The sequence below is a fragment of the Diadema antillarum genome, unplaced genomic scaffold (assembly GCF_040938485.1).
Source record: "Diadema antillarum isolate AM-2024a unplaced genomic scaffold, OU_Dant_1.0 seq00001294_RagTag, whole genome shotgun sequence".
In the NCBI taxonomy this organism is placed as follows: Eukaryota; Metazoa; Echinodermata; class Echinoidea; order Diadematoida; family Diadematidae; genus Diadema; species Diadema antillarum.
The window spans coordinates 476,190-498,834 of NW_027272073.1; the positions used below are offsets into that span (position 1 = coordinate 476,190).

Consider the following 22,645-nt stretch of genomic DNA (forward strand, 5'->3'; position numbering starts at 1 on the left):
AAAGTGCACATCCCGTTTTATTTTCTACAAGTACTCTCTTCTTGCTTAATTCTTTTCCGTCATCTTTCCTGTCGTCTTCATTTCTCTTCGTCTCTTATTTTTTATCTCTCTATCTCCTGACGCTTTCTTCTTCCGCATCACACAGGAATATCATTAATATCTTTTGAGTTAAATGATATTTCTTCTTTTTAAGTAGTATACAATCAATGGACAATTAAGTGATTAAACCAGAAGCTTATAGGCTCGTGGAAAATCCTACTTGTATTGTCCAACCTGTACAATTTCATGTGTGTCTAAGATCCTTGCACTATTTTCCTTGAAATAATACATAATCATATCACTCAAATTTTATCGTTTGGTAGATTTTGAGAGAATCAACGTTGCCCTATTTTACTTGTATTTTGGAACTAATTCGACAAATGTCCCTTTCGAGGCATTCCAAAACACAATGACCGTTTATATTTATTTTCTTTGAACTGATATTCAGTGCATATGTGGGGAATATTTCGATTTTATCATTAATTGCTAAGGTTAAACTGGCTACGGAGTCGGATAGTGCAGGATGCAAAGAATTATACAAATTAGTTTTCTAGTCACCTTAGACGTAGAGCAGTTTGTTTGGAGAACCGCTCTCGATGTTTGAAAGCTTGCCCTCAGTTGCTTGACCCAAGATAGTGTTCCAAGAGTTCCGTCCGCCGATCAGTGCAAGCGCACCTGTAGATTTAAGAGACCCATATATTAAACAAATTATGTTCACCATTAGTCTACAGCTTTAGTAGTAAGCGAATGAATCATGATAAATGCACTCAGACATATTGCACTCACAGCTTACCTTTTTATAAGCAGTAGGCCCTACATTTGTATTTTGTCATGTCCATGCACTGAGTACGTTCATTTTGTGTCACAATTTTTTAAAACTAAATTCAAGCGTATAAACAAACAAATAAAAGAACCGTTGACTTACAAGTACTATTTTGATCCCAAGCAAGGCGTTTTACGTCATTACATGTTTCCTTCGTCTCATTATTATATACCGCCCGGATTTAACTTTATATATGAAATGATTTGCATTCGCCATCAGAGTCGGGAAATAATTCTATCACGAAATTATTAATTATTCATTGCTTTATATACTTTGCTTTTTTCATTTTAAAATGGTACGACAGTAAAATTAATTTAACTACATTAAGCAATACGTGCTGCAAAATAATATTAAAAACTAAAAATATCTTACCATATATATGAGTCACTATAGAATAAACACCATATCCCTAACGTACCTGCAACGTGGGGGGTCGCCATGGACGTTCGGGAGATGGTGCTGGTGGCTCTGTCGCTTGTGTACCAAGTGGAGGTGATATCCTCACCAGGAGCGAAGATATCGACGCAGGAGCCGTAGTTGGAGCCTTGCCAGGGATTCCAGTACCAGCGGCCGTCTTCGTCATTGGTGGCTCCCACGGTGATTGCCTTTGTACGAGTGAGTCAAGAAATTGATATGGTATTTCTACATATTTCACAGAAAAGTATCTGACCAGATGGGTATTCCAGACAAGATGTTGGAAGGACCTCCACCCCCACGTTCTTACTCAAATGATATCAATTCACGTTATAAGAGTCAATGTATTTTAAGATGTACGCATCACATAGTACGCACGCACTGTGTCTATTCACCAATCACTGGTGGGTTATGATGTATATCAATGAAACGGTGGTCATACAAATCCTACAATTTCAAATAATCAAAACGCATGCATTTTAGATTTCGTTCCTCAGTCATGATGAAAAGAGCACAATTAAAGGACACGTTCACCCAAACATATGTGAATACAGCAATATTAGTTGAAGACATCAGTGAAAGTTTGAGGAAAATCTGACAATCCATTCAAAAGTTATGAATAGTTAAACAGTTGTGTTATGGATACATGTGTATTGTATTATGATTTCTGGGCACTTTATCGTTCCGCGGAGGAATCCTGTGGAAGAGCGTGAAGTTCCAGTGGTCAGCCGCATGCCAGTCTGCGTTTGACCAAGTGAAGGCAATCATGTCGAGTGGTCCTGTGTTGGCAGCGCCGAACTTCACAAAAGGCTTCAGCCTAGCTGTCGATGCCAGCGATGTCGGAGCAGGCACCGTGTTGATGCAAGCTGATGACGATGGAGTGAACCGACCGGTCTGCTACTTCTCAAAGAAATTTAACGCGCACCAGCGGAGGTATTCTACCGTTGAGAAGGAGACCCTAGCGTTAATTCTTTCGCTCAGCCATTTTGATGTCTACGTGGGCAGCACAACTCAACCCGTTGTTGTGTGGACTGATCACAACCCACTGACATTCGTCAACAGAATGAGAAACAAAAACCAGAGACTGATGCGATGGAGTTTAATCCTACAGGAGTATAACCTTGACATTAGGTACATTCGCGGAAAGGAAAACATTGTCGCGGACACACTCTCCCGTGCTTAATTGAGACATCTCGATATTTTGTCTTGTTGCCAGATGCAACAATTGTGCAAATGTATTTTATGTTTTGAACACTTTAAACAGGTGTAATTTGTTTTGCAAGTACACAGGACAGTGTGTGTACGTCATGTATATGTATGTATCTTGCATACACTATAATTGTGATGCCAACAGCATGAATGGCACTTTGAATGTGTAAATAACAACAGGGAAGTATCTTCAGACATGTTTGTGTTAATAAGGAAACACAGCAAACTATAATTGTGCTTGAGTCACTCTCCAAAAGAAGACATTATGAAGGCTGTTTTAAGTTACGCTGGCCATCAACAGTTGTCAAGAATATGAGTTGTTGGTAAAATAACTTCAAACAGGTAGTGTTGCTGTTTGGATAGAGAATTTTATGTATCGAGTAATGTACATGTACAGGTATTGGTTAAATTTGTTGTGGCATACACCCTAAGTTTATTGGATGTTGCCTTTCGGATTTAATTAGCATGTATACTGTATTAGGTACAGAAATTATATAGTTATACATGTACATAGCTTTTGCTCATTGTTATACAAGTAGTTCAATCATTGCCTTGGCGAAGGTGTCCAGTATTTCACAGTTGATCCAATATTCTTGCGGTCGGCTACACGTCACTTCCGGTTGACTGGAGTGAAAACAAACAGCTTGCAATTTTTAGCGCTAAAGCCTGCATAATGCGCATACTGCATGCTGTGCATGTGCGACGCGTATAATTTATGTGCAACTCTACGCATACATGGGGACTGTTTTTACATTTCATTATTCATTTTGTCATTTGTGCCATCATTCATGCATCATGCATCATGTCTTGCCAGCAATATTCTAATAATCTAGATCCTGTCGATCGATCGGTCCCGGTATTTTGCCAAGTTGAAGGCAGTCGGACTGGACCTGTGCCCGTATGAAATCGCGGCAGGACTCTGGATCAACGACCCGACAAAATGGCCAGATGTGCAGTAGAACCTCTTTGAGTAGGCCCTACCCCGATATCTACGCTTACTTAGTACCTCATAGAAACTTCAGGTAGGTCTACAGGCGTAACGTTAGTACTGTAGTAGGCTTAGGGTAGGGCCTAATTTAGGGTAGGCCTAGGGCCTAATCCTGCCGCCCGCACAGCTACAGTAGTACAGCTTGCGCTAGCGCTATGCTCGCGGGGGGGGGGGGGGGGGGGGGCGCCCCGGCAGAAAACACGTACAGCGTTACCACTCCAGGCTCACGCGACTGTTTGTTTTCACTCCACCGCTATCCATGACCCTGTGACACGCAAAATACCCGGATGTCCGACCATGAGCTATGAGAATACCAACAGGTATGTATTTAAGCGAACTGTGTTATACAGGGATGCATACAGGTATACACACAGGTTATCATCGGGGATATCTCATTCAGGTTCATTTGATGCTTTGTTAGGTAGGTCATACTCTTGGTGTTTTGTATGTTGACAGGCAAGTTTTCAGAAACATAATTATATATACACATACATATACATTTATATATACATATATATATATATATATATATATATATATGTAAAGTTTTCCTTACATGGATTATGGAATGACGGTGTGAAACAATCGACAAATTATATACTGTCAGCAACATAAGGTGAATGGCATAACAATAAAATGCGAGCGAGCGAAGCGAGCGAGCTTGAAAATTTTGATATTCTACAGTTCCAAAACTGGAGTTTTAATTGTAGCTATATATTTCGCTTTGGAAATAAGTGGGGGCGCATCGGGCGCAACTGCTGGCAATTATTGGCAGCAACATTAGGAGAATGGCATAACGATTCAATGCGAGCGAGCGAAGCAAGCAAGCTTGAAAATTTTGACATTCTACAGTCCCAAAACTGGAGTTTCTAGCTATATCTGTCACTTTGGAAATTAATGAGGCGGCGCATCGGGCGCAACTGCTGGCAATTACTGGCAGCAACATTAGGAGAATGGCATAACGATTCAATGCGAGCGAGCAAAGCGAGCGAGCTTGAGAATTTTGACATTTTACAGTTCAAAAACTCCCGTTTGTAGTTGAATATCTTTCGCTTTGGAAATTAAGGGGGGCATCGGGCGCAACTGCTGGCAATTACTGGCAGCAACGTTAGGAGAGTGGCATAACGATTCAATGCGAGCGAGCGAAGCGAGCGAGCTTGAAAATTTTGACATGTTACAGTCCCCAAACTCCCGTTTGTAACTATACCTTTTGCTTTGGAAATTAAGGGGGGGGGGGGGTATCGGGCGCAACTGCTGGCAATTACTGGCAGCAACATTAGGAGAGTGGCATAACGATTCAATGCGAGCGAGCGAAGCGAGCGAGCTTGAAAATTTTGACATTTTACAGTCCCAAAACTCCCGTTTGTAGCTATATTTATCTTTCGCTTTGGAAATTGAGGGATGGGGGCATAGGGCGCAACTACTAGCAATTACTGTCAGCAACATTATGAGAATGGCATAACGATTCAATGAGAGCTAGGGTATATGACATTTGTTGATATCTGGACATTTCAATAGATGCTGACACAACGTCTACAGGTATATGCAAGTCACATATGGAATATGATGTTTTGGTTTTAGGTTGTAATATGATTACAACAGTTGGATTATATGCAGTTGCTTGTGGAAGAGATGACGTGATTAAATAATCGTTGTACACAGGTTAATCATTTGATAATGACAGTGTAAAAATTGACTTATGTTGCATGTGTGTTCTAACGAGGAAACCACATGATTTTGGTACAAGTGTATCGTTTGTACTGTATGCATGACATGATTGCATAAAGGTTAAGGTGTTGAGAAAGTTAACATCGCAGTATTCAGTGTTGCACAACTACATGCAATTCCAGTATGCTGTAACTCACAAGCAGCAGTAACTTACGAGAGTGTAAGACTGGCACATGTTGAATGGTACTAAAGTCGTACATGTTTTATCACAGGTTGTGATGATGATATAGCCATAGCATACTTTTTTTATGTGTTCTTATGATAATGCAACCATGGTAGACTCATGGATTTATAAGAGTGAATTGGAAGAGGAATGTACAATACTGTACTGTTCCAAAATATTGTGCCAAGGTAAGAGTCCATTTGTGTTAAAACGTTAAATGCACTCTTTTAGGGGGGAAGTGTTATGGATACATGTGCATTGTATTATCATTTCTGGGCACTTTATCGTTCCGCGGAGGAATATGTAAATAAAGGAGTTCGACAAGATGACCGAGATCGACCAAACACCTTGTTTGAGAGTCTGGGTATTTTGGTGGTTATGATGGTTCGTTAGGCCAAAGTTAACCTCCCGTAACAGTTGTTAAAAGTTTCTGTGCAGCCATTGCTGGATGAGAAGACTACTAGTGAGTTTGTGATGTCACGTATGTACAACGATATAGAAAATATGAAAAGAATTCCACAAAATTTCTTTTATTACGAAGAGTACACACTACCCCGATTTGTTACTGACATATGTTAAGGATAATATTGTTCACCGTGCTTTCTGAAAAAGTATACGAAAACGTATTGAATTTTGTTTATATCATGTTCTTTATAAATCGTTGTCCTGCAATCATCGCAGTACAGTGACATCCCAAACTGTAGTCGTCTCCTCATCCAGCGATGGCGGCACTGAAACTTTTAAAGATGTATAACTTTTGAAAGGACTGCCGATTTTCCACAAACGTTCACAGGTGTGTCTACTCAATCCACACAGCTAATTGGGTGAACTTGTCCTTTAATTCTGGTGTACTTACGTCAGAAACCCGAGCAGGCGAGCCGTTGCATGCATCTGTATTCTCATTGCCAGCAGCGACGACGGCGAAAATGTTTTTAGCCATCATATCTTCAACTGCGTTGTCCATCATAATGGACGTTCCTCCGCCGAGAGACATGGAAGCAATATCGTACGAATTGCCGTTTTTCGTTACGTAGTCGACCCCTATTGAGAGAGCGTTTCAGTTTGTGGCGATTTACTTTCATGATAACGACACTCCCTCAACACTACGCATAACATCTCACGATTTTTTTTTTAATATTTCTATTACTGTTATTTTTCTTTTGCCTTCAGGCAGGCAGGTGAGCGAATTCTAGCAGGAATTGGTAATCATTATAAAGTGGACCAGCAGATGACAATTTTGCTTTGCTTTATTTTGCTTTGTTTTGTTTTGGCGGGGTATTCGTCAAGACTGCAGGTGCTTTCGAAGATCTGTGGGCTCTTCTTTATTTCAATTTCAATTTCAATTTATTTTCATATATTTCTTGAAAATGACACAGGAAAAAAATGCAATCATACGACACCAAAATGACAAAATATAGCTTGCTTAGTTGTAGGTCCCAGGATAAAAATCAGATATAGGGAATATAGGACAGATATCTGTTTTGACTGACGGAAAATGATTGAAAAAACAAAAACAAAATGAAACCCAACAACCCTGAAACAAATATTCTTAAGAAAATACAGAGAAGCCAAGTGATGTAGCAATATCGGTAAAACATTATTAATAGTAAAAATGGTTTCACCTGGCATTACTATTTTTCAAAATTGGAAATTGGATATGAAACTGGAAAGTTGCGTATGCTGGCTCATTTTAATGTGGTTGTTGTTGTTTTTTTTTTGTGTGTCCCATTGATTTGGTTTCAAAGTCAGAATCTCATGTTAAGTAACCTGAACGTCCAAATATATAATAATAATGATAATGAATAATATTTATATATATAGCGCTTAATACATGTACTGATGTTTCTAAGAGCATCAATCCGGAAAAAGAAAAAAAAAAGAAAGTATAACATAAAAGTAAAATACAGCATTACGTACATATTATGATACAACGACAGCAACAACAACAACAGAATTAAGGTTGTGTAAACAGATAAGAATGTAAAGAGGGAGTTTATTCCAAAGAAGTGGGGAAATAACAGAAAAGGCCCTATCACCATTACGGGTACAGGTGCGGGGACCACGTGATAACTGGCGAGTGGTGTAAGAACGGAGAACGGAGAGAATATAAAGTCAATACTTCGACTGATGGATTGTAAGTTTCAAAACAAGAGACTCAAACTATTTTTTCAGTTTCAGTTTCAGTAAGTTTTATTTCGCCACTTTTTTAAGGTATGAAAATGATATGAAATATAAAAAAGATCAGTACATGATAATATTAGAAATATTCACAACGAATGAAAACATAAACAAGAGTTATCATTACAAATATATGATAATGTGAATGATACGCACGTGATATATTTCACGGCATATCTTAAAGTATTCTGGTGGTAGAGGCATTTATCGATAAGCAAATCACTTGACTTGGACAATAGCCCTTACATATTACGGCTTGTAGCATTTTTTTTTCTCTCCCTCTCTCTTTCTCTCTCAGAAAACATATAAACACATAGAACAGATAACGTAATATTTTCAAGTATTTTCAACGTCATTTGACCGGAAAGGTCGATACAAGGTGCATATAACACGACAACACCGAGAATAATAGACAAGAATAAGGGGGTACCCGAATAGGAAAAGTAGAGAGAAGAGAAAAGAAAAAAGGAAGAAAAGAGATAGTATACTGCAGTGTACAGAGTTGGGAGCTTTATAGAGGAGAACAAAACCAACTAATATTATCCCCTTCCCCCCCCCCCTCAAAAAAAAAAAATCATATTCTAAACTATAACAATTTACAATAAACCAATTAATATTAGAATTGGGGGGGGGGGAATGATTTGGTAAGCATAATCTGTAAATCGAGTAATACATTGGGAGAATCATTCTATCGGAAGGATGATTGAAAACATTGTAAAGATAGTTCGACACTATTATGTTGCTGAATTATGGAAGATTTGGTTTATTTACCGTCTATAACACCAGACGTGGCTCCAGTTCCTTCACATCCCAGAACTTTGATTCCTTTGATGGTGACGCTTGGGGCAACTCCGTAGGTGCTGGAGCCTACCGTACCAGCGCAGTGAGTCCCGTGCCCATTGCAGTCCTCCTGATCAATTAAAAAAAATAAATAAATAAAACTTTGAAGATTTTACCAAAGAGAACATGCGCAGAAGATAATAACTCTCTTAAATCAAGAAAAATGCATGTGTTGTTGTAGTGTATATTGCCAAATCATCGCTAAAGCAATTTCATTTGCGAAATACAAGTACTTTACAAGAAAAAGCAAACAATAATATTAGGCAGGTTTACTGTGCTTTGTAATCTATTTTTCCCTATTTGTCGCACATTGTTTCAGAGTAAACATGGACAGTAACAGTTAAGACGACATGCTTGTCTCGACATTCAGGGGCGTTACATGAGTGGCCGCAGTGTCCGCTTGAGTAATTATCAACCTCGTGACGCAAAATTTATCTTTGTTTGAGGTTTGCTGCTCCCCATCATTGGTGTTTATTCAAGGGCAGTTGAGTCTGAAAAGACACCTCAGCCAAATAGGACCGAAATGAGGGAAACGGTTCTTTTCTCGGTGACGATGCACGATTATACAATCGTCATTGTCCAAACGTCTGAATGTACTCATTTAAGCGGGGTTCCCACTATCACGATTGGCGCCACGATTGAAATCGTGGTCTTAATCGTGCAGCAAGCGTGATGGTCTTATCAGATTGTATCAGATCTTAAGGTCAATCGTGGCAATCGCGTTAATCGTAGGAAAATTTTGGACGGTTCAAAAATTTTCTACGATTAACACGATTAGTTTTTGATCGTGATCATCGCATCACATCGTCTGGGATCGTATCCAAACGCAGCAAATCTCTTCTAATCGTGCTTCTTAATCGTGTTGATCGGGATCGACTTTTTCACTTCACTTCCGCTTATTATTATAATTATTTTTTGCCCATTTGCCCTTATTACTCATAAATTAATTTATTTTGTATTCTGATAGGTGGTAGCCTGCATCTTTAGATTATTATTTCCAAATGGTAAATTGTATGACAGTGTGGGGTTTAATTGTCGTAATTCTTAAGGTACATTATCAAAATCATTTTTTAATGATTTCATAAAATGAAAGTTGTATTACAGATTTTAGATGTTTTCATACATTATGTTAATGATGTTTTCATTAATGAGTTGTTATTATCATTATACAGATACACAAAACAGGATATGGGATAACTTTTTAAATTTTGTAACGAAAACAAAAAATGAGCAAAAATAAAATGGCAATTGTATGTCTGCACGTATTGACTAACGTCAGTACAAAGATGAGAATAGTTTAATGAATCGTGCTTAAATGGGTACATATCAAAGGCAAATGGTTAATTTTTAAAAGTATATTACAGATTTTTTTTTTTTTTTTTGGGGGGGGGGTGCAGTATCCTGCTGTTTGTGTATTGTACATAGTAATTAAGAGTTGTTGTTTCATCAGCCATCGTTTGACCCCATTACATCTATTTTGACACTTTTCAATGTCTTTTTTTTTTGTATGTTTGGTAGAGCATAATTTTAGACAAATGGTTATTTTCAACTCTCATTATTACTGCAAATGTAAAGGTGACCATTGTCGTGGATGTGAGATCACCCGTATGATTATGACAATGAAGATCACTCTTATTATTTTTCACAGTTAGTAATGTAGCAATATACCCCAGCGAAATAATTTTGCGTAAAACCTCCTTTTTTTGTTAAAAAGTGACATCATTTTGATTAGGGAGTCACTTTTCTGTTATGTGTGTGTATCAGTTATGTTAAACATTGTTAAGTAAAACACTTAAATCAAGCCGAATAAACCAAACTTTTAATAACCCATGAGATAAAGACATTTTGAAATAAAAAGGCATATGATACATACACTTTGCGAATGTGAAATCGAACACATGTCATAAGCAATACTATCCATTCGGCCAACTTTCTTATATCAAGCGTATATAACACATAATACTATCTTACATAACATTCAAAATGATCCCATCCTCTTTCTTAGCTTCCATTTCATCATGTAATTATTTTCTTCATATATTGGAGAGAAAGGTCATTTTGTCTTGCTGGGTTTTTTTTTTCTGGGGAAGACGGGTAATCATCTGATCTTATGTATTTGGGTTCGTTATTTCATTCTTTTTTGTGAGGGGGGAGGATGAGCATGTCGATTTAATAATCTATTAATTTCTTTACGTTTAATATTAGACGAGGGAATATCTGAGGTTATGACTGGCCTGGGTGCTGCTTTCTCTCTGATAACATAATCGTCATTAGCAATACAGCAAACGTTACGTTGTCATCATCGTCAACCTGTCAGCCTTGCCATCATCAATGGTTGTGGATATAATTAATAGGCCTAATCACTCTGCATAATTTAAGGGAAACAATGAAATCCATCGTCAGCCGGACTATAATATTCCCATTCGGGTCCAATCGCGCCTTAAATGGGGGTCGCTTCTGATCCCGATCGTAAAAGATATCGTATCTTATCTCAGCAGCCCGTATTGGTTCGCGGTATTCGTATTGGAACGTATCAGTACGTTGCTGCACGTACCAGATCGGGGATCCTCATCGTAATGGTCATGTTAGATCGGTACCAATCGTGAACTCAATCAGGACAATCCTGTCGGATCGTATTTGAACGGCAGACCAGATCGTGACAGATCGTATCGCTTGAAATAGACTAATCGTGACCATATCGCATCCAAGCGTACCAACACGTATTGACTCGCATAACCTCGTATCCAAACGTGAAATTTCAGACGAGTTCAACAAATTTTCCACGATCAGTTACGAATGTCCAATCGTGGCGTTCGCAATGGATCGCACGATAGTGGGAACCCCGCTTTAGATGCACATAATCAGGTGGCGGTGGTGAACATTGGATCAAAGAAAGACCTCCGTTCATAGTCCATATCTGTAGTAGGTCCATGGTGAAACTAGGCTCTTACAAAGTGCAACCGCCATCCCTCAGTCCATCAATCCAGAAAAGTACACATCATGCAAAGAATAATATGTTTATCGATCTATCATATTTCTACATGTGAAAAAAAAAATAATGTGATTGTTCGTCAAAGCGGTGCGATATCTATTATATAAATGTAATGGGGGAGAGCGGGGAGAAGTGGGACATAATTTCAAGTTCGCCAATTTTCTTCTTATATCTTTTTATAGAAGAGATGATTACATTTCCTTTCGGGCTTGCATGAAGGTTTGTATGGTAGGTTACATAAAGAGCCATAAGCTGGCTCTGTTCTCAATTTCAATTTCAATTTCAATTTCAATCTCAATTTCAATTTCAATTTCTCAGCTGGCGCTGTTCTCAATTTTCTGCAGTTAATGAAAAGAAAAAAACAAAACCTTATTTTGGGGGAGAAATTGACCCCACCCGTGGGTCAAGTGGGACTTTGGCAAGGGAGAAATGGGACGGTGAGGGTAAAGTGGGACATCTTATAGAAATTTCAAAGTTGGAAGGCGTAATGAAACATTGGTAATGAAAACAGTCAAACATGCTTTAAAATGATCTTTATTTCAACAAAACAAGTTTGAACAACATGTTTGAAAATCTGAACTGCTTTTGTTTCCTGAACTGTATACACCTTTATTGGTCTTTGCATTTTTTTTTCAGAGTCCATCAACTGTGAATTTGGGTAATGAATATTGTTTGATTTAGCTTTCATCTTAAGGTGTCTGTTTGTTTTGTATGAATTCCAAATACATGTAACGGTATTATGAGGGACAAATGGGACACGCTGTCCCAACTGTCCCTCACATGACATACATAGGCCTACATAGTAGGACTACTCAGTAACCATGCAGGCATTTGTCAAAAACAAGTTATATTAGTTGCATATTAATAAGGCTCACCACCACCTTAAATTGTGCCCTTGAAATCATGAATACAAAGACAACAGGTTAATTAACCTGATTTAAAAAATATATATATCATATTTTGGGGAAAATTTTCGATAGCAATTTGTAGGGGAGAGCGGGGAGAAGTGGGACATTATTTCAAGTTCGCCGATTTTCTTCTGATATCTTTTTATAAAAGAGATGATTACATTTCCTTGCGGGCTTGCATGAAGGTTCATATGGTAGGTTACATAAAGAGCTATAAACTGGGGGTGGCACTGTTCTCAATTTTCTGCAGTTAATGAAAAGAAAAAACCTTATTTTGGGGGAGAAGTTGACCCACCCGTGGGTAAAGTGGGACAACGGCAAGGGAGAAATGGGACGGTGTTGGTAAAGTGGGGTAAAGTGTGACATCCTATAAACATGTCGGAAAAGTCAAAGTTTGAAGGCGTAATGAAACATTGGTAATGAAAACAGTCAAACATGCTTTAAAATGATCTTTATTTCAACAAAACAAGTTTGAACAACATGTTTGAAAATCTGAACTGTTTTACATGTAATGCTATTATGAGGGACAAATGGGACACGTTGTCCCAACTGTCCCTCACATGGCATATACATAGATATGTACAACTGCTCAGTAACCATGCAGGCATTTGTCAAAAACAAGTTATATTAGTTGCATATCAATAAGGCTCACCACCAGCTTCAATTGTGCCCTTGAAATCATGAATACAAAGACAACAGGTTAATTAACCTGATTTAAAAAAAAAATCATATTTGGGGGAAAATTTTCAATAGCAATTTATGACCACTTAGAATTTGCCGAACTGCATGGCTTTCTTAATGTGATGTATGGTTGCTAGGGACTTATTGTAGATATTAGCCAATCGCTGATTGGTTGAACAGTTTTTGATTCAGAGGACGTGTCCCATTTGACCCGCGTCCCAACTCACCCCGCTCTCCCCTACTTACTTAGAATTTGCCGAACTGCATGGCTCTCTTAGTGTGATGCATGGTTGCTAGGGGCTTATTGTAGATATTGCCAATCGCTGATTGGTTGAACAGTTTTTTGATTCAGAAAACGTGTCCCACTTGACCCGCGTCCCAACTCACCCCGCTCTCCCCTGGATATTAATTTTGTTCTACTTTTCGACACATGCGTTTCACACTTCATGATTTGTCATTCGTCATACTGTAACTATGAATAATTAGGCGTTTTCACATCAGCCCGATTATTCGAAATAGCGCGATATTTTCTGACTTGGGAAATTAACCCGATCACGAAATAGCGCGCTATTTGATAATGTGAACACAAATTAGCGCGCTAATTGTATTGCTCTGATCGAGAAAACTTCTAGAGTTCAGCTCGGGAAATTTCTGAAATAGCGGGATAACATAGCGAACTAGCGCGCTATTTGATAATGTGGAAATCGCCTCAAGAAATTAGCGCGATGCATTCCATCATGCCTAGCGTGTGTGACCCGAAAGCGTGCGCGCTACTGATACCCGACACTGTTTGCGCATGCTCAGCTGTCGAATTAGCTCGAAAAAATTTCGGGCTAATTCTCTTCGGGCTGATGTGAATAGGAAATGAAATAGCGCACTAATTTGCGATCGCGAAAAATATCTCGAGCTTGGATTTTTATCGGGCTGATGTGAAAACGCTTAATGAGCAAGTCAATTCATAGATTCTAGGATAGGAATCTACTCCATACAAGCATTTTTTTTCTAAGTACATTTTTTCATATTTCCCATGAATTCATTATCTTATTTGTATATATTTGACAGTGTGCACATTTAAATCTTTATTATGTTTACATGTAATTTGCAGAACGTTGTATGTGCAACAATAAAACCAAACCAAACCAGGGAGCTGGGAGGTAGGTCTTGTAGATGAGTGATTAAAATACCATTGACTTTTACTATAATGATTGTTTCATAAGGTTCAAGTCAATTGAGCTCACGTTCGCGTCAACCCCTCCTGTCCCGCTTTGTATTTAAAAGCAGTTTCACATCTTGAATAATCAACACGAGTGGGTTTACTTGCATTTTGTCCATCGCCGGCGCAGTTCTCCACTTGCTCAGCGCGGGTACCAACTCGTTATGAGAGGCGCGTACGCCAGTGTCTATAACCCATACAGTTCTACCCGAGCCACCTGTTTGGAATTGAATATAGGAATATAGGTTTTCAATAGGAATTGAAACAGGAATAAGTTATCTGAAGTTGAGGTTCAATAGTGATTGAGCGTACAAGACAGTGTTTTACCACTTTCTACGAAGAAGGGAGTGGTTCAATGCTGAAATAGCCATCACATATCTGAGATATACCATGCCTAGAATCAGCGTATTTCTTTTCTATATTTTTGAGTATATAATATATATATATATATATATATATATATATATATATATATATATAATATGATATGTATATATATATATATATATATATATATATATATGGGTGAGAATTTTGAACGATGTACAATTGCCAATTTTCGTACCTTATGACATTCTTTCCCTTAGAACACGCCAGGATGATCTAAGAAACCAGATTTTTTCATGTCATCTCAAAGATTGGTAAATTTCCTTTCAGGAAATATATGGTTTGGTTGACTTTTGCCTGATATTTTTCATTTCACAAGGACTTAAAGCGTAAAAATACGGTAAAAACGTTATTTTCACAAAAATTTTTGTTTTTCAAACTAATGATGTGCATTTTTAATGGTACGTGGCATCTAATATCTGACCATGTTCTGGATCTGACATATCATGGGTATGTACCACAAAATTATAAGAACTTTATGAGCACGTATAAAATTACAGAGAACAATTAAAATATCAAAGTCCTAAACAGACGAACGTCCGTGATGCTTTTATTTCTATCGCTGCTGCAAATTCTACTTTCTTGTCCCAACTGTAACGTATACGAAAATTTGGTGTTCCACCTAATGAACATATCCTGCAAAAAATGTACGTCTGCTGGCTGTACATGGGACGTAATATTCTTTTATGCAAAATTATACTGAGTTTTCGTCACGGACGTGCCTACGCTATTTTCTAATAAAAATCGTAGCCCATGAAACGTTATTGGCGATATTGTTCTGAGTCGTAATCAACTAAGATCTAGCAACACGATAATATGTTTGTTTTGAGTTTCGGTCCATCCTTTGTCAAATAGGAACCGAAATTATATTTTTAGACGAACCTCCAAGAAAAAAAGAACGTCCGTGATGATTAAAACGTTTTCGAGTGGGACACCATCTTGCTTTGATGGCGAAGGTGCATTTTACCTTTGGCTCTCTAGCCGAAGGGCTGCATGCCATTTTTGGAGCGGACTGAGGTTCGTCCGCAGTTTTTGGACCATGCAATTCACCAAAAACCAAGCAAATAATTAATATTTTCTCTGAAAATTCACCTCCTGATCCCCCTCTGAGCAATACATATGTTGTAAGGATGTCAAATTTCTTATAATTTGCATTGACAATACATTTTCAAATTTTTGAAAGAGTTAGGAAGGCTAGGTACTCTCTGCCGATTAGTTATCCGTCCTGGAACATGACCCTAGTAGTAGAACGAACGTCCGTGATAATTCCAGAGAACGTCCGTGACGTATGCAATCCCTCCGATAGGGATAACTTGTCCCGAAAGTGTCCTGTATTCTTTAAAACTTTTGGCTCGAATAGCGACAAATAAAGTTTTACAAAGTAGAAAATGAGTTTAGAGCAGTAGTTTCAGAATTTTTAAGGCGTTATGTGATCATGATGAACAAACAATTGAAAATTTACTCACAATTTTACGCTTGTTTTCCCTTTAATTATACAAAAAACAGCTAAATGCTTAAAACAAAGTTATAGGAAAATGGAATTTTGCGTAATCTGTAATTTCTGTGCGTTTAAATTTCTTTCTAATGAGGTTCTGGAGACAATTTGTACTGTTACAGGTTCTGAAAGTTTCGCTCACGGACGTTCTGTCCGAGAAAGAAAATTTCTGACAATTACAAATATATCACTGCACATAAGATTAATGTTAGTTGAAAATATTACCAAATCACCGAGCCGCTCATACCCGAAAGTGAATAGCGTTCAGCACTCAATTTACCCGTAATAACAAACGGAAAACGTTTTTTTCACGGATGTTCGTTGGTTGAATAAGTCAGTGGATTACATAGTAGGAGAAAGAGGATCAGTGCCACTTTTTAGTGACAGGTGCTCTAAGTGTTTATCTTTTGAGTACGGTAGCTGCCGTCTCAAACAGAACACATCCAGTTTTGGTCTCCATAACGGACGTTCGCTGTAATTGTCATGATATTAAATGCCTTAATTCATTCTTATTTTTCTCTTCATGACGATTTTTCTCTCATTCCCTCAATAGCCTGAACATGCTGCGACCAAACTGAAAACAAAAACAAAACAAAACAAACCAAAACAAATCCGAAAAGTGCTACGCAATCACATTCAGGATAATGACGGAAGAAGTCTGTAATGAGCATGTGTTGAATAAGAAACGGAAAAGTTTCAAAAGGACGTGGAAGCAGTTGAATGAAAATGACTGAGAAACAGAGAAGGGATCGAGCTCCAACACACAGAGAAAAGAATTGCCAGTGCACTCCCGTTATACCAAATTCCTCTGGAGAAGTTTTTGTTTGTTTGTTTATGTTTTTTATTCATCGAAATGCCGTCACAAGCAAACAAAAATCATGCAGTATACAATTATTGGCTGATGAAAACAAACAATTCCTCCGCTTATCATCACATGGTGTTGTTTTATACTCATCAATGAAAAGCAATATTCATTTGTAATTTTTTCCAAGATTTCGTTTTTCATTTTACATGGTAAGAGACAGAGAGATCGTCAATTTGTTTGTGCTTTTGTGCTTACTTTGAAAACACATGTTAAAAAAGTAATTATTAAGAATAGGTTTAAGGTCGCAGTTTGATACGTTCGCCCTTCCAAAGATTCGTTTCTCCGATGTCCAAAGGTTTGTTATTCCAAAATGGAAAAAAAAAATTGTAGTTAATTCAGGGGGTTTGAAATGTTCTTCGAAAATTAGATATTAAGGATCATTATTTTTAGGTCCGTTCTTCTAAAAGTGGAATGGGCCTGATATTCCTTTAGGTGAAAACGGTTATTATGAGGTTTTGAAATTGGAGGATTTTAGTTGTTAACTTGTTTCTCCACATTTGGATAAGCGAACATAATTTTTCATGTTCCAATTAATAAGCCTTTCGGTTAATCTTCGGAGATTCCTATCATTTACCGAATAAAAAAGCTTCATAATTATACGAACTCTATCAATTTTCGTATTGACAAACTGTATGAATAACGAACCTCCGAAATGACGCGGTACAAAAGGTTTGTTATAACAAACCATATTGTATAATATCGAAGTCACAAACACCCATCCAAGTTATATGGACTTATTGTGTCTTGTTATGACGAAACTTCGCAGTATCGAACCTATTATCATTTCTGACTAATATAATAACACAAATTCTCCTCGGTAACAGTGTGTAACACAAGGAGCAAACACAGAGGGATTTCTTCTTAACGTATTCATTTGCCCTCCCCAGCTAAACTTCGTATTTCTATAACGGAGCACATTTCTGTTGTTTTTCTATATTAATTCTTTGTCATAATTTTAGCTGTGATCATGTTCGTTATATAAAAAGCAAATTTTGCATTGTAGACTTTATATAACAAGGTTAGGACCTGAATATTTACTTCATGATAACGAAATTTTGATAAATATATTCGTTCTCAAGGATGGACTACGTCACTGAGATTACACGTACGTTTGTACGTTCATTTACGAGAGATGGAAAAACTGTTTTCTTTGATTCCTCCGTATAAGAAGATAAACAAGCTTATATAATTGAGAATTGATAATATCTATTCAGGATTTTGCAGAGGAGTTTGTTCTCGACATGAAATTGCTGTTTGTTGTGAGTAGAATGCGTTTTCAACTCAAGAGAGCTGCATTGTTCAATATCTTGTTTGTTCCGAACGTCCGTGAGCTACATGCGAACCTCCGTGATGAAAACTATGCTATCTTTGTTGGGTTATAGAGACTGCCCAGATGAGATACATCTAAAAAAGGTATATCATTATTTGGGAGTGAGGATTAAAGTATGGGATAGTGAAATAAGAGGTGAAAATATTGAGTTTCTGTAAAATGCGCGTAAAGTTAAGAAAGTGTTTAGCGGAAGAGCAATATTTCCACAGAAATGACGAATTTAGTTAAATCATCAGTTGTCTACCATTACGTAAAGGTTAAGAGTACAAGCTTAATATTCTGCAATCACGTACACATGTCCCCTAAGATATTTCGTTAGGATTTTGAACTGAATCAGATCTTCGGAAACAATGTTAAATGGTATTCAAATGTATGTGCAGTACTATTCCTCACGGACGTTCGCTGCTCTGGACATGGTAAACATCAGCGGTGAATAAAAACTTGTTCCTCTTGGAAAATCCTAGTATAATTGGGTTCATATCAAAGCTTGAGTTATACTCTTTCAGGTAAGATGAATGACTTGGAGAATTTCCTCCTTTTTAAATTTTGACTTGTTTTGGCTCAATTGTACATCGTTCAAAATTCTGACCCATATATATATGTATATACAATATGATATTTATAGAATATATATATATATATATATATATATATATATATATCATATACATATTTAATGATTGCTGGCCATACGAAATAGCATGCATCAAAAGATAGTGAAATGATTGGACTGAAAAACCTACGAGAACAGGGATATCCTGAATGAACCAATTTGTTATAAATGGGTATACAAACTCTATCACTTCTTACTGTAATACAGTGCACTCCCGTTATAGCGAATACAGTCATAACGAAATTACGGTTACAAGGAAGTAAAAATTTAGGTCGCAACATCATCTCCTCTATGTATGTTATTTTTTTATTTGTTCAGTTATCACGAGGTTTCAATATAACGGAAAAAAATAATTGCTGGTCCCGAGGACTTCGTTATACCGGTAGTCCACTGTAACGCCTATAAATTCGTGCATTGCCATGAACGTAAGGTACTATCATTGTATTACACGTACTATCCTTACTGCTTCAGCAAACACCCCAACATTATGATAAAAAATATGTAACAAGAATTCTATCGACACGAGATCTAGTTTACCGTTAATATGGTGCCGAAATTACCTAACCCTGATGCATTAACAAATGATAATAGTAATAATGATAACTCGAGAAGCACGAGAAAAAGACAAAAGAAAAGACGGATGGTACTGTAAACTATATCCCTGCAACCATGGAAAGATATGGAAGTATTATGGCTGGGTAATACATTTTTACGGCGTAAACCCATTGGAAGTCCCGCCCCCAAAAAGGCAACAGTGATCTTTTAACCAAATGCAAAGTGCAACGTGTATGCACAGATTATGCAATGTGCTCTACACCCAAGAAAACGGGTGCACGTCGCGAGACCAACACCCACGAATCATTTATACAGCCCGCACGTGTCATACCGCCTATGAGCTCGAAACTTAACAAACACAAGCCGACGAGACCGACACATTTAGCCCCGTGTTGTGATATCAAACTCGTGGGCTGTTTTTACCTAGTGTCGAACTCACGGGCCTTATTTGCCTAGTGTCGAATTCATGGGCTGTATGACACGTGGGCTGTATGACTCGTGGGTGTCGGTCTCGTGGGATGACCCCTACAAAACTACTTACCACCTTGGGTGCTAGGGCTGTAGATACCGTTCAAGGGGAGGCCTGTCTGGTCGATACGGTCGAGACCCCACGTAACGCCCATAGCACGGACAACGCCATCTTCCTCGATGTAATCTACGGCGGGAAGTCGACGCACCTGCACATCAGTGAAGGTTTCGACATAATTATGTTACGTACAACTGTAATGGGGCAGTTTTGCGGAGCAATTTCGAAGAAAAATTATGAAGGCATACTTTTGTTTTTCTATGAGCTCACAAGTACACAATAAACACACACCCACACACACACACACAGAGATGGACAAATGGAATTTATATCTCATGTGTGTGTGTGTGTGTGTGTGTGTGCGTGTGTGTGTGTGTGTGCGCGCACGTGCGGGTGTACGTAACTATCCAAAAAAGAGACATTGCAATTACGGTTATTGTCAATTATAAACATTCTATAGATCCGGGAAATTAAATTAACATAGCAGTTGAAGTCAGAATCAAAAGAAGAAAATAAAATATGATAAATTTCTTTATGGTTTACGCCATGCCACCAACATTTCTGTATGCAATAATATTTACAAATCATTCTTATGGAAATTACAAAGAGTGGGTTGTTTTGCATACAAGCACGCACTATTTTGTAAGAAAACCAAAAAAAAAAAACCAAAAAAAAAACTTATTAACACGCAGAATTTTACTTTGGCAAAACAGAAGCCATATGTTCGAAATTAGGCCAACTAATAATTACTAATAGCTTGCAGCTATAACTCTGATATAATATGTTTTTAGTAATCCAGCATTTGTTCTTTGTTTACGTTTTCGCTAGAAACAAACCCATGTCGTCTATCCGTAACAGAGTTTTATGAAAACAGATATAATGAGTCGTAAATATTGTTCTTGTGTTTTATAATGCTCATACACTCTGAAAATGGAGGATACAAATTAATCACGATCAAGGTCACCTGGATCTGTTCCAACAGATCTAATGCCAAATTCAATTCAATAGTTTTCAATTCAACAGTTCATTTATTTCCATTATCAAATATGAAAAAAAAAGAATATGTGATTCAAAGCGGTACAAGTTGTCGATTTGTCTTCCATTCGTCTGCAGAATAAGGGCATTTTTTTCAAATACAATATAAAGTATATGCACGAATGATGTCATAAATTAACAGTAGTCACAACAGTGGAAAATATTGGTCCTAAATGATTTATTTCTAATTATGATTCATTAAAAAAACAACAACAGATATGGAAAAGAAAAGAGCATTAGAGCGGTGAGATTTCAAACTGCTTTTTTTTTTTAAGGAAATCACGTGTCTTTAGCCACTGTTGTGACGACATGCTATGTGGCTGATACAATAATGCACACAAAAGCACAAACACACACACACACACACACGAAAGAATACACAGAAAAACAAGCGTTAGCCATCGAAAATTGTGTCATCGCTTTGTCTTCGCATAATTGTAATGATAATGATAATTATAATAGTATTGATAATAATGATAGTAATAACAACAACAATAATAATAGTAATAATGATAATGATAATAATAATGATAATAATAATGATAATAATAATAATAATAATAATAATAATAATAATAGGAAGAAGAAGAAGAAGAAGAAGAAGAAGAAGTGAATTCTTACAAGATCGAGAACTCGGTCCGTAAGTTCGACAGCAAATCCGTGAACGACACGTCTGTAGATTGAACCAACTCGACCTCCACTAGTTCGAACTGATGACGCAGCGATGTCGAGATCATAGCCGCCCTGTCAAATGATTACATCACATGCAGTGGTAGATAATTGACGAGACTCTGTGCTGGCTGTAGACTCATTTACTCCCTTACGATCAAAATTAATGTCATCATAATTCATTCCACTTTGAAAAAACGTAGCGCGGCCCTGCCCCTTAGCTACCATCGTGAAATGTTCAAGTCTGGTGAAGTTTGTTTCCGTATGATATTTCTGTAGTGGTAGCTTTTTAAGAAAAGAGTTGAATTCTTTTATGTTGCATTTATGAATGAATGTCCAATTCAGCCCAAAGATTGGGATCAAGTACAGTGTAGCCGGATTATGCTGTGAATAAAAGAAAACCAACTTTGAGTATCACTGCATGATCACAGATAGAGGAAAAAAAGGTGGACAAGAAAGTGATAATTATAAAGTTTATAACAGCCAAGTGAAAAAAATGGACATTCTCTTTAAAGAAAGAAAAAAGTACAAACCAATGAGGAGTCAAATAGTTATCACAAATTCATCGCACACCAACATCAACGGAGCAAGTCTTCTGAATTCCCACACAGAATATCAGAAAAAAAAGAAGATACCATACACCATTAAAAGAAAAAGACTTCTGCCCAGTGTCACCGCTCACTTACCTTAATTTTGACGATGTATTTTCCCGGGATGGGCTCCTTCTGCCGATAGAGAGGGGCCAGTTCGGCCGAGGCCACGGCCACGAAGAGAAGAGCAATGAAGGCATGCATCTTGAGTGTTTTGCACTGCAGAGAAGTTAGACCGGAGAGAGGTTTTGTTTGTTGTTGTTTGTTTGTTTGTTTGTTTGTTTGTTTCATTTTCCATCTAAGAAGATGGATACCCCATATCCAGCTGTACTATAGCTATTCGTGAGGGGGGGGGGGGGGGGGGATCCGTTTAGATGTGAGACGGGACCGCTCCACCGGGCTAT

General features: G+C 37.6%; 1 pseudogene; it reads right to left on the minus strand.

Moving 5' to 3' along the window:
- Window positions 1-598: 598 nt before the first annotated feature.
- Window positions 599-22,445, minus strand: LOC139708035 (aqualysin-1-like; annotated as a pseudogene).
- Window positions 22,446-22,645: the final 200 nt, after the last annotated feature.